Source organism: Pseudophryne corroboree, chromosome 8, assembly GCF_028390025.1.
Source record: "Pseudophryne corroboree isolate aPseCor3 chromosome 8, aPseCor3.hap2, whole genome shotgun sequence".
NCBI lineage: Eukaryota > Metazoa > Chordata > Amphibia > Anura > Myobatrachidae > Pseudophryne > Pseudophryne corroboree.
Genome location: NC_086451.1, coordinates 135394432 through 135408898, shown reverse-complemented (window position 1 = coordinate 135408898; position 14467 = coordinate 135394432). Strand labels below are relative to the sequence as shown.

General features: G+C 46.8%; 1 protein-coding gene across 1 annotated transcript in view; it reads right to left on the bottom strand.

Moving 5' to 3' along the window:
• Positions 1 to 14467, bottom strand: part of CENPI (centromere protein I) — a 526595-nt gene that overhangs the window by 132371 nt on the left and 379757 nt on the right. The gene's annotated exons all lie outside the window — the stretch shown is intronic.

The following is a 14467-nucleotide window of genomic DNA, read 5'->3' as shown; positions in this document are numbered from 1 at the left end:
AGCTCAAGGCAGGAGCATTATGTAGAGAAGAACCCACATGCACACCCTTCCGTACAAGAAGGAAGAGGTTAGTGATTAAAAAGGTTTCTCAAATCAGGTGCGTCAGGGTGGGATCTCTGTGGACTTAGGAGAAATACCGTTATACGTTACGTTGATATTTCTCCGGCAGGGTCCACAGCTTATCCACAGGATAACAATGGGATTTCCCAAAGCAGTTTAGTGGTGGGGACGCTCCTGATGCATAGGAGAATCCTTTGCCAGAGTTCAGCATTGTGAGAGGCAAAGGTATTCAAGGCATAATGTCTACTGAATGTGTAAAAGGCAGCCCATATGGCTGCCTTACATCCCTATTCTGTTTAGGCATCACATTGTGCTGCCCAAAAAGACCTACCTTACGGGTAGAATGAACAGAGACATTAACCAGAATAGGGAGATCAGCTTAGAGAATATGCTTCTGAAATCGTCCTCTGAAACCATGTTGCCAGCATCTGCTTACCAGCCTGCCATCCTCTCTTGTGAAATCCATAGAGAATGAAGAGGGAATCTCTTTCCTGATGGCACTGGTATATTACACGTAGATCCCTTATGCGCGGATCACGTTTAGTGATGCATCTCCCGCAGCGAGGCCCGGAACCTGAAAAACTGGGATAATATTTCCTTGTTAAGGTGGCACTTAGTCATCACCTTGGATATATACCCAAACCTAGTTCTGAGAACTGGTTTATGTGGCTAAAGATCAAAAATGGGGAACAACATGACCATACCCCTAAGTCTGATATTCCTCTAGGTGACCCCTTAGTCAGTAGAAAACACATTTATGATCCATTTTAACCAATGGTTCATATTGGGCAACTTGAAGGGCTTTAAGGACTAACACCAGTCCCACGGCACTGTAGGAGCAACCAGAGGCTGAATGCGCTGCATCACCTGGAAAAAGGTACGCACATCCTGAAAGTTATTTCGTTTTGGAACCTTACAGTCAATACCGACCCTTGCTTTTCCAAGGGAGCCACCTTCAAAGTTGTATCCATTCGTGCCCGAAAGTAAGCTAAGACCCCAGAACTCTGAAAAAATAAGATTTTACTTACCGATAAATCTATTTCTCATAGTCCGTAGTGGATGCTGGGGACTCCGTCAGGACCATGGGAATAGCGGCTCCGCAGGAGACAGGGCACAAAAGCAAGCTTTTAGGATCACATGGTGTGTACTGGCTCCTCCCCCTATGACCCTCCTCCAAGCCTCAGTTAGGTACTGTGCCCGGACGAGCATACACAATAAGGAAGGATCTTGAATCCCGGGTAAGACTCATACCAGCCACACCAATCACACCGTACAACTTGTGATTTGAACCCAGTTAACAGTATGATAACAATGAAGTAGCCTCTAAAAAAGATGGCTCACAACAATAATAACCCGATTTTTTTGTAACAATAACTATGTACAAGTAATGCAGACAATCCGCATTTGGGATGGGCGCCCAGCATCCACTACGGACTATGAGAAATAGATTTATCGGTAAGTAAAATCTTATTTTCTCTAACGTCCTAGTGGATGCTGGGGACTCCGTCAGGACCATGGGGATTATACCAAAGCTCCCAAACGGGCGGGAGAGTGCGGATGACTCTGCAGCACCGAATGAGAGAACTCCAGGTCCTCCTCAGCCAGGGTATCAAATTTGTAGAATTTAGCAAACGTGTTTGCCCCTGACCAAGTAGCTGCTCGGCAAAGTTGTAAAGCCGAGACCCCTCGGGCAGCCGCCCAAGATGAGCCCACCTTCCTTGTGGAATGGGCATTTACAGATTTTGGCTGTGGCAGGCCTGCCACAGAATGTGCAAGCTGAATTGTACTACAAATCCAACGAGCAATAGTCTGCTTAGAAGCAGGAGCACCCAGCTTTTTGGGTGCCTACAATATAAACAGCAAGTCAGACTTTCTGACTCCAGCCGTCCTGGAATTATATATATATATATATATATATATATATATATATTTTCAGGGCCCTGACAACGTCTAGCAACTTGGAGTCTTCCAAGTCCCTAGTAGCCGCAGGCACCACAATAGGTTGTTTCAGGTGAAACGCTGACACCACCTTAGGAACAAACTGGGGACGAGTCCGCAGTTCTGCCCTGTCCGAATGGAAAATCAAATATGGGCTTTTGTAAGACAAAGCCGCCAATTTTGACAATCGCCTGGCCGAGGCCAGGGCCAACAGCATGGTCACTTTCCATGTGAGATATTTCAAATCCACAGATTTGAGTGGTTCAAACCAATATGATTTGAGGAATCCCAACACTACGTTGAGATCCCACGGTGCCACTGGAGGCACACAAGGGCTGTATATGCAATACTCCCTTGACAAACGTCTGGACTTCAGGAACTGAAGCCAATTCTTTCTGGAAGAAAATCTATAGGGCCGAAACTTGAACCTTAATGGACCCCAATTTGAGGCTCATAGACACTCCTGTTTGCAGGAAGTGCAGAAATCGACCTAGTTGAATTTTTTTCGTGGGGCCTTCCTGGCCTCACCCACGCAACATATTTTTACCACATGTGGTGATAACGTTGTGCGGTCACTTCCTTCCTGGCTTTGACCAGGGTAGGTATGACCTCTTCCGGAATGCCTTTTCCCTTAGGATCCGGCGTTCAAACCGCCATGCCGTCAAACGCAGTCGCGGTAAGTCTTGGAACAGACAAGGTCCCTGCTGGAGCAGGTCCTTTCTTAAAGGCCGATGCCACGGTTCCTCTTGGAACAGACATGGTACTTGCTGAAAGCAAATCCCTTCTTAGCTCCCGAGGCCATTAGTCCTCTGTGAGCATCTCTTGAAGTTCCGGTTACCAAGTCCCTCTTGGCCAATCCGGAGCCACGAGTATAGTTCTTACTCCTCTATGTCTTATAATTCTCAATACCTTGGTTATGAGAAGCAGAGGAGGGAACACATACACCGACTGTTACACCCACGGTGTTACCAGGACGTCCACAGCTATCGCCTGAAGGTCTCGTGACCTGGCGCAATACCTGTCCCATTTTTTGTTCGGGCGGGACGCCATCATGTCCACCTTTGGTCTTTCCCAACGGTTCACAATCATGCGGAAAACTTCCCGATGAAGTTCCCACTCTCCCGGGTGGAGGTCGTGCCTGCTGAGGAAGTCTGCTTCCCAGTTGTCCACTCCCGGAATGAACACTGCTGACAGTGCTATCACATGATTTTCCGCCTAGCGAAAAATCCTTGCAGTTTTGCCACTGCCCTCCTGCTTCTTGTGCCGCCCTTTCTGTTTACGTGGGCGACTGCCGTGATGTTATCCCACTGGATCAATACCGGCTGACCTTGAAGCAGAGGTCTTGCTAAGCTTAGAGCATTATAAATTTGCTCTTAGCTCCAGTATATTTATGTGGAGAGAATTCTCCAGACTTGATCACACTCCTTGTGTGACTGCTCCCCAGCCTCTCAGGCTGGCCTCCGTGGTCACGAGCATCCAATCCTGAATGCCGAATCTGCGGCCCTCTAGAAGATGAGCACTCTGTAATCACCACAGGAGAGACACCCTTGTCCTTGGATATAGGGTTATCCGCTGATGCATCTGAAGATGCGATCCGGACCATTTGTCCAGCAGATCCCACTGAAGAGTTCTTGCGTGAAATCTGCCGAATGGAAGCGCTTCGTAATAAGCCATTTTTACCAGGACTCTTGTGCAATGATGCACTGACACTTTTCCTGGTTTTAGGAGGATCCCGATTAGCTCGGATAACTCCCTGGCTTTCTCCTCTGGGAGAAACACCTTTTCCTGGACTGTGTCCAGAATCATCCCTAGGACCAGCAGACGTGTCGTCGGAACAACTGCGGTTTTGGAATATTTAGAATCCACCCGTGCTGTCGTAGAACTACTTGAGATAGTGCTACTCCGACCTCCAACTGTTCTCTGGACCTTGTTCTTATCAGGAGGTCGTCCATTTTCTTTGAAGACGAATCCTCCTTTCGGTCATTACCTTGGTAAGGACCCGGGGTGCCTTGGACAATCCAACGGCATCGTCTTGAAACTGATAGTGACAGTTCTGTACCACGAACCTGAGGTACCCTTGGTGAGAAAAGGCAAATTTTGGGACATGGAGGTAAGCATCCCTGATGTCCCGGGACACCATATAGTCCCCTTGTTCTTTGCTATCACTGCTCTGAGTGACTCCATCTGGATTTGAACCCTTGTAAGTGTTCAAATTTTTCAGATTTAGAATAGGTCTCACCTAGCCTTCAGTACCACCATATAGTGTGGAGTAATACCCCTTTCCTTGTTGTCGGAGGGGTAATTTTATTATCACCTGCTGGGAATACAGCTTGTGAATTGTTTTCAATACGGCCTCCCTGTCGGAGGGAGACATTGGTACAGCAGACTACAGGAACCTGCGAGGGGGGAAACCTCTCGACATTCCAATCTGTACCCCTTGGATACTACTTGTAGGATCCAGGGGTCCTGTACGGTCCCACCGTCATGCTGAGAACTTGGTAGACGCGGTGGAGGGCTTCTGTTCCTGGGAATGGGCTGCCTGCTGCAGTCTTCTTCCCTTTCCTCTATCCCTGGGCAGATATGACTCTTATAGGGACGAAAGGACTGAGGCTGAAAAGACGGTGTCTTTTTCTGCAGAGATGTGACTTAGGGTAAAAAACGGTGGATTTTCCAGCAGTTGCCCTGGCCACCAGGTCCCATGGACCGACCCCAAATAACTCCTCCCCTTTATACGGCAATACATCTTTGTGCCGTTTGGAATCTGCATCACCTGACCACTGTCGTGTCCATAAACATCTTCTTGCAGATATGGACATCGCATTTACTCTTGATGCCAGAGTGCAAATATCCCTCTGCGCATCTCGCATATATAGAAATGCATCCTTTAAATGCTCTATAGTCAATAAAATACTGTCCCTGTCAAAGGTATCAATATTTTTAGTCAGGGAATCCGACCAAGCCACCTCAGCTCTGCACATCCAGGCTGAGGCGATCGCTGGTCGCAGTATAACACCAGCATGTGTGTGTATACTTTTTAGGATATTTTTCAGCCTCCTATCAGCTGGCTCCTTAAGTACGGCCCTATCCGTAGATGGTACCGCCACTTGTTCTGATAAGCGTGTGAGCGCCTTATCCACCCTGAGGGGTGTTTCCCACCGCGCCTTAACTTCTGGCGGGAAAGGGTATACCGCCAATAATTTTCTATCGGGGGAAACCCACGCATCATCACACACTTCATTTAATTTATCTGATTCAGGAAAAACTACACGTAGTTTTTTCACCTCACACATAATACCCTTTTTTGTGGTACTTGGAGTATCAGAAATATGTAACACCTCCTTCATTGCCCTTAACGTGTGGCCCTAAAAGAAAATACGTTTGTTTCTTCACCGTCGACACTGAAATCAGTGTCCGTGTCTGGGTCTGTGTCGACCGACTGAGGTAAATGGGCATTTTACAGCCCCTGACGGTGCCTGGACAGATACTAATTTGTTCGCCGGCCCTCTCATGTCGTCAACCGGCTTGCAGCGTGTTGACATTGTCACGTAATTTCCATAAATAAGCCATCCATTCCGGTGTCGACTCCCTAGAGAGTGACATCACCATTACAGGCAATTTGCTCCGCCTCCTCACCAATATTTTCCTCATACATGTCGACACACACGTACCGACATACAGCACACACATAGGGAATGCTCTGATAGAGGACAGGACCCACTAGCCCTTTGGGGAGACAGAGGGAGAGTTTGCCAGCACACACCAAAACGCTATAATTATCCAGGGACAACCTTTATATAAGTGTTCCTCCCTTATAGCATTTTAATATATATACATATCGCCAAATCAGTGCCCCCCCTCTCTGTTTTAACCCTGTTTCTGTAGTGCAGTGCAGGGGAGAGCATGGGAGCCTTCCCACCAGCCTTTCTGTGAGGGAAAATGGCGCTGTGTGCAGAGGAGAATAGGCCCCGCCCCCTTTTCGGCGGGCTTCTTCTCCGGAGTTTTAGATATCTGGCAGGGGTTAAATACATCCATATAGCCTCAAGGGCTATATGTGATGTATTTTTCGCCATACAGGTATTATACATTGCTGCCCAGGGCGCCCCCCCCCAGCGCCCTGCACCCTCCGTGACCGCTGTGTGAAGTGTGCTGACAACAATGGCGCACAGCTGCAGTGCTGTGCGCTACCTGATGAAGACTGAGAGTCTTCTGCCGCCTGGTTCCGGACCTCTTCATCTTCAGCGTCTGCAAGGGGGGTCGGCGGCGCGGCTCCGGGACGAACCCCAGGGCGAGCCCTGTGTTCCGACTCCCTCTGGAGCTATGTCCAGTAGCCTAAGAATCCAATCCATCCTGCACGCAGGTGAGTTGAAAATCTCTCCCCTAAGTCCCTCGATGCAGTGAGCCTGTTGCCAGCAGGACTCACTGAAAATAAAGAACCTAAAAACTTTTTCTAAGTAACTCTTTAAGAGAGCCACCTAGATTGCACCCTTCTCGGCCGGGCACAAAAACCTAACTGAGGCTTGGAGGAGGGTCATAGGGGGAGGAGCCAGTACACACCATGTGATCCTAAAAGCTTGCTTTTGTGCCCTGTCTCCTGCGGAGCCGCTATTCCCATGGTCCTGACGGAGTCCCCAGCATCCACTAGGACGTTAGAGAAATGTAACATCCAACCTCACTGCAAGCCTAAACATAGGCTTGCCATATTTGGTGATAGATCACCTGCTGCAAACATCCTGTTACCTTCAGGATAAATGTATCAAGGCCATGCCATCAAAGATCGTTGATCCAGCTGTCTGTGATAACCAGGACCCTGCGTCAGTAATTATGGACCTTGGGAGAGCAGAAATGGAGTATCCACTGCCATTCTCTGCTGGTTTTCCCGTTTAGCTTTCTGACCACCCTGGTAATAGGGTGATTGGAGAAACATCAAAACCAGACGAAAGTCTCATCTCACAGATAAGACATCCACAAAGATAACTCTGGGATCCATTGTTTTTGACCCCTATGTGAGCACTTTGTTGTTCCGAAAAAAAGGTCATGAGATATATCTCTGACAGACCCCTGTAGTTTCACAGAAATCCGGAACCCTCTGGATGTAGAGCCCATTCATTTTCCTGAATGGTGTGTCAACTTGAGAAGGTCCGCTTCCCCATTTAGGTTTCCTGGAATGAAAATAGCGGACCCGGTTGAACAATGAAGTTCTGCCCATCTTAGTACGTGCTTTACCTTTTTTATCGCTTTTCGGCTGCAAGTTCCTTCCTGATGTTGAGGTACACGCATAGTCCGCACGGCACTGGGCTGTTTTTTCTTGTAGACTCTCCTGTGCCTACACCAATGTCCTATGTGTAGCTCAAGGTTCCACCTTTAATTGCTATACAACCTACTTCTTTGGGAACACAACCTTCCTGACACTGTTCCTTAGTGTCAGAATTTTTCCAATCTGATATCCAAAAGGATTTCCCTTTGTCCAGCTGGGATGCCCGTTTCCACCAGGCTGACGACCTTCTTACTTTTATCGTAAGTACCATTCAGTTTTCATTATGTGAAGCCTTCCATAATTCCTTACAGCACCTTGTATTCCTAGGTGGTTCCTCCAAGTACCAACCTGGACAATACTGCCCATCTTCCACGATACAATGAGATCGGGCACATTTAGTGTGGTGTGACTGTAGCTTCTATATGGTAAAATTCAGACGCTGCAGAGCAGTCGAGAGGAATTGTGCATACTTCACTCTGTTGATGCAGAGATCATCAAACCCATCACCTGCTTTGTTGCGTGAATGGATCCGTTTGACTGTATGACAAAAACCTGAATCCTAGACAACACCCTGGAAATTTTGTTGCAGGGTAAAATTTACTTCTTGCAGACATGATCCAGTACAGCCCCCCAAGTGAATTATCCAATGTGACAGAACTGGAGACACTTAATGGTCATTACTGATTCACTTGTGCCTCTGCACACAGGTTATTGTCTGTTGCAGAGGACGTAAAGGTAATCTCTGTGTGCCAGGATTAAAGATCGTGTAGGTCTGAGAAAATTCTTAACCGCTGCCAGCGGAGATAAGATGTGCTCACCTTCATATGATTGTTAAATAGTCAGGCTAACCAAAAAGGTAAGTCCTAAACTAAAAAAATGCTGTTGGAAGACAGCAAACCCTTAAATAACACTGATGGACAGTGATATAGCACATGAAGGTAAGCCTCCTGTAGATCCAGGGTTAGGCTTAATCCCCTGGCTCTATATGCCAAGCATAAGAAACATAACGATTGCAAGTGCAACCGAGGTTCCAAATTTATTTGTTCAGCATTTTGAGATTGAGCCTAGCACAAAAGACCCGTTTGGCTTTTGAATTTAACAGGTTGGGGTAAAAATTTTGCCCTCGTTTGCAAGAGGAATTGAAGTATACCATTATGGTAAGAACTTACAGTTGATAACGGGATTTCTCCTATGTCCACAGGTATCCACAGGATAACATTGGGATATTCATGGAGCGACAGCAGAAATGGCACCAAATAGTCACAAGCTTTCTGGCCTCCCAGGATGCATCGGGCTCCTCCATATAATCCCACCCACCGACTCAGTCAAATCAGTTGTTTTCACAGCAATTAGGCAGGAGTATCATGTAGAACCCTATTCAGGCGATAAGAACACACATGCACACCCTTCCATACAAGAGGGAAGAGGTTTAGTGATTGTCAAGTTCCTCAAATCAGGTGCGTCAGGGTGGCATCACTGTGGACATAGGAGAAATCCCGTTATCAAAGGTATGTTCTTACCATAACGCTATATTTCTCCGGCTGGGTCCACAGGTTATCCACAGGATAACATTGGGATTTCCAAAGCCATTATTAGTGGTGGGGACGCTCCTAATTAGACCGGAGAGCCTTTCACCCGAATTCCGCATCATGAGAGGCAAAAGTATCCAAGACATAATGTCTAATGAATGTGTTAATGGAAGACCATGTGGCTGCCTTACAAATCTGTTCTGCTGAAGCACCATGTTGTGCTGCCCATGAAGGACCTACCTTACGTGTAGAGTGCAAAAGACATTAGCCGGAACAGGGAGATCAGCATGAGAAAATGCTTCTGAAATTGTAATTCGAAGCCATCTTGCTAGCGTCTGTTTAGTAGCAGGCCATCCTCTTTTGTGAAATCCGTAGAGAATGAAGAGAGAATCTGTCTTTCTGATGGCACTGGTACGATCCACGTAAATTCTTAACGCACAGACTACATCCAGCGACGCTTCTTCCGCAGACAGTCCCGATACCTGAAAGGCTGGGACTACAATCTTAGTTCAGGTGAAACTTTGAGACCACCTACGGAAGATAACCAGATCTAGTTCTGAGAATTGCTTTATCTGGATAAAAGATCAGAAAAGGAGACTTACACAACAGCGCTCCTAAATCTGACACTCTTCTAGCTGACGCCATCGTCAGTAGAAAGAGAACTTTAGCTGTTAACCACTTAAGATCTGCTCTCTTAAGCGGTTCAAACGGAGCCCCCTGAAGGAATTTAAGAACCAGATTTAAATCCCAGGGTACTGCAGGAGGAACAAACGGTGGTTCTTTCCCTGAAAGAAAGTACGCACATCCTGCAGGTTCGCAATCTTTTTCTGAAACCATACAGTTAATGCTGATACTTGAACTCTCAAAGAAGCCACTTTTAAACCCTTATCCATTCCTACTTGGAGAAAATCCAAAACCCTGGATACTTTAAAAGATCTTGGATACATACCTCCCTTGTTACACCAAAGAATATAGGCCTGCCATATTCGATGATAAATCCGAGCTGAAGAAGGCTTTCTTGCTCTACGCATGGTTTGAATTACCTGTTGTGAAAAACCTCTTGATTTTAGGATAGAGGTTTCAACAGCCACGCCGTCAAAGACAGCCGTTCCAGATGGCTGTGACAACAAGGCCCCTGCATTAGTATATCTGGACGTTGAGGAAGCAGAATTGGAGCTTCCAGGGACATCCTTAGTAGATCTATGTACCAATGCCTTCTGGGCCAGGCTGGAGCTATTAGAAGTATGACTCCCTTTGCCTGCTTTATTTTCCTCACCACCCTGGGTAACAGGGAGATTGGAGGAAACAGATATGCCAGATGAAATTCCCATTTCACTGACAGTGCGTCTACAAGGATCGACCCGGGATCCTTTGTTCTCGACCCGTATGCTGGAACTATGTTGTTCCAACGGGACACCATGAGAACTCTCTCTGGCAGACCCCATCTGTCTACTAGAGTTTGAAATACCTCCGGGTGGAATGCCCATTCGGTCTCCTGAATGATGTGTCGACTGAGAAAATCCGCTTCCCAGTTGAGCACTCCCGGTACAAACACTGCGGACAATACCGGAAGATGAAGTTCTGCCCACCTTAGTATGTGAATTACTTCTTCCATCAGCCTTTTGCTGTGAGTTCCTCCCTGATGGTTGAGGTACGCTACTCCTTTTACATTGTCTGAATGGATCTGGACTGGTCTTCCTTGCAGAACGTCCTTTGCCTGAACCAGAGCCATATATATGGCCCTTATTTCCAACAGATTCATTGGCAGGCAACTTTCCCTTGCGGTCCATTTTCCATGGAACCACTCATTTTCGAACACCGCTCCCAATCCTTGAAGACTGGCATCCGTTGTCAGTACTTGTCAATCTGCTATCCAAAAGGGTCTCCCCTTGTCTAGATGGTTCGTCTGTAGCCACCAAGCTAGTGACCTTTTTACGCTTACTAGAAGCTTTATCATCTGTCTCTTTATTGTCTTCCGTCCCATCTGGTTAGAATGAGGTGCTGTAAGGGTCTGGAGTGGAATTGCGCATATTCCACCATGTCGAATGTTGACACCATCAGCCCCATCAGTCGCATTGCTGCATGGACTGAAACTGTCTGACTGTGCAAAAATTCCTGAGTCATTACTAGTACCTTGGAGAGCTTCTCCGGTAAAATAATCCTTTGTAGACTTGAATCCAATATGGCCCCCAAGTGAACCATCCGTTGTGATGGCTTCAGGGACGACTTTTCCCAATTTATGAGCCAACCGTGTCTTTGTAGACAAGCTATTGTGTGTTGGAGATGGCTCAAAAGTAACTCCTGGGATTGAGCCAGGATTAACAGATCGTCTAGGTATGGAAAAATTCTTATTCCCCTTTGTCCCCTGTGTGTCAGTGGTACCGGGATAATTACCCCAGACTGAAGCAATTTTTGAACTGCTTCTTGCAAAGCCCTGGCCTTCGACTGTATACGAGACGGGCTGGTGCAAAAGAATCTTTGAGGAGTGTAAATGCTGATTTACCTACAGGACCAAAAGCAATAGTTAAAAGCACACTCTATACACTTTAAAATCGAGCCGCTGCGGCCGCTGTATTTTAATCCTTACCCTACGTACTTTTTACACAGTTAGCGTAACCCCATACGCACTTTGCATACTCACGCCGCGTTGGACGTATAGAGTACACGCAGTGCATACACACATACACAGAGACACGCTGAGAGCACAATGCAGTTACACGTGTGATAGAAATATACCTTAAACCTTTAACAGGAAATGGGACACGACACCAATTGTATTTCAAAAACTATGTTGGGGTCCAACCCACCAACGGTTATCTTTACTAGCAGGGGGTTACAAGCATAATATAATACAATTAGAGAAAAAGGCTACAGTCAATGGTACATACATTTGTTCGCCTGCGCTTCCCGGTCCGGTCCTCAATCATCAAGGTAGATGATCTTCAGAGATTGTGAGTGACCTGGCCTGCAGCTGGCTTTTTATACATTTGGCCAAAACCTAACACAATGGGAACTGTAATCTTTGTCCATTGGACACTGGGATGGTTGTTTACAGTACAGGAGAGGTCATAGGTCAGTTTGAATAGGTGGGATATGTCTGGTTCAGGTGCACTTGCAGATGTTCTCCACTGGGTTCCCGCTGCATATCAAGAGCACAGTAAATACAGTTAATATTTATATTCTGCTCCTGCGCATAGCTATTTGCAGGAGCGTGCGATCTTCTGCAAACCAACACCGGAATATTGCTTTTAAAATACCCTACAGCTAGATACCAAACACCACCTTATAACCTAGTTCTGTCCCCTCCTATCCTGTAAAGGTGAATCCCTTTGTTGCTGTACCATTTAAACAAGTGTAAATTGCTGGTGCGGTGCATGTGGGCTATGTGTACATTGTGCACTATTTGGATTAAATATGTAATGTGTTTTTATGGCTTTTCCATGCGATTACAAACACTACAGTAATTACTCATACAACGCGCTAACACGCACGACCGCATGAGTGATCATAAGCAATTTGCGAATATGTGCATGCACGGCAGAATAAGTACGCGCACGGAGGCCATCTGTGTGGTGTTTGTATGTGATGTGTGTACTGTAATATTTTCCAACCTAGACAGGAGACGGCTTCCGGTAAGGGAAACCATAACCGAGAGATACCTCCTTCTGTACCCAAGCATCGGTCGTCGACTGCCGCCAAATGTGTGCAAAGTGAAGGAGTCGGCCCCCAACCCTGGAATTTTCCAGGCGGAGGCCCATACCCTCAAACTGATGGCTTCTGCTCTGGTTTGGAAGCTGGCCATCTACTGGCCCACTGCTTCTTGCCCTTAGCTGATTTATTGTACTGGGGTTGGTTAGTCTCAACCTTTCCTTTAGATCTACCTTGCCATCGAAATGGGCGAAATTTTTCTCCCCTTGATTTAGGGGCATAGCTAGCCGGAAACTTAACCTTCTTGGATTCAGCTTCCGACTCCAGGATATCTGTCAAATGCTTTCCGAACAGAATATTCCCAGTGAAAGGCAACGCTTAAAGAGCTTTTGTGGATTCTGCATCCGCTTTCCAAGTGCGTAGCCAGACTGCTCTACGAGCGGCTACCGTTAAGGCTGATGCTTTAGAAGCAATCGTACCCATATCAATTGCTGCTTCTTCCAAATATTGTGCAGCTTGTTTTATGAAGCTTAGCTGAGACTCTTGGCTCCCTGGTAGGTATGGCGAGGCCACTCTCTAGTTCCTCCGCCCATTCTGCCACTGCTTTTGCCATCCAGGCCTTACTACAGCCCCTGAGAGAGAAAAAAAATAGGATTTTAATACCTAGGATTTTCCGGTAGGTATTAAAATCCTATTTTCTCATACGTCCTAGAGGATGCTGGGGACTCTGTAAGGACCATGGGGTTTATACCAAAGCTCAAGACCGGGCAGGACAGTGCGGACGACTCTGCAGCACCGATTGAGCAAACATGAGATCCCCATCAGCCAGGGTATCAAACTTGTAGAGCTTAGCAAAAGTGTTTGAATCCAACCAAGTAGCCACTCGGCAAAGTTGAACCGCCGAGACTCCTCGGGCAACCGCCCAAGAAAAGCCCATCTTCCTAGTAGAATGGGTCTCCACGACTTCGGTAACGGCAATCCAGCCGTAGAACGAGCACGCCAAATCGTATCACAGATCTAGCGTGTAACAGACTGCATAGACGCAGGCGCCCCAATCATGCTGGGAGCATACCGGACAAACAGAGCCTCTGTTTCCCCAATCTGAGCCAAATTGGCGACATAAATAATCAAAGCCCTGACTACATCGAGAGACTTTGAATCAGCCAATGCTTAAGTAACCACAGGCATCAAAATAGGCTGGTTTCTGCGAAACACAGAAACCACTTTTGGCAGAACTATTATCCGAGTTCTCAATTCCGCTCTATCCACATGGAAGATCAAACAGGGGCTCTTGTGAGACAAAGCCGCTACTTCCGACACCCGCCTTGCGGACGCCAAAGCCAATAGTATGACTACTCTCCAAGAGAAATTTTAACACAACCTTTCATAAAGGTTCCAATCAGTGTGACACAAGAAAATGCAACACCACGTCAAGGTCCCACGGTGCCAATGGGGGAACAATTGGTGGTTGGATGTGTAGTACACCTTTCACGAAAGTCTGAACTTGCGGAAATGTGGCCAAGTCTTTTTTTTTTTAAAGAAAATTTATAAGGCCAAAACTGCACTGAAATGGAGCCTAACTTTAGGCCTGCATCCACACCTGCTTGCAAAGAATGGAGAAGAACGACCCAGCTGAAAGTCTTCTGTAGGAGCCTTCTTGGATTCACACCAAGACACATTATTACGCCAAATACGGTGGTAAGGCTTTGCCGTTACTTCTTTTCTAGCCTGAAGTGTGGAAATTACTTCACTAGGAATACCCTTTCGGGCTAGGATATAGTGTTCAACCATCACGCCGTCAAACGCAGCCGCGGTAAGTCTTGATACACGCCCGGATCTTGATGTAACAGTTCCTCACGTAGAGGAAGAGGCCAGGGATCTTCTATGAGTAAATCTTGAAGAACTGGATACCAAGCCCTCCTTGGCTAGACCGGAACAATGAGGATCGCCAGAACCTTTGTTCTTCTTACGTTTATCACCTTCACAAGAGTGAAAGCGGAGGGGACACATAGACCCATTGAAAACACCCAAGGTGTCA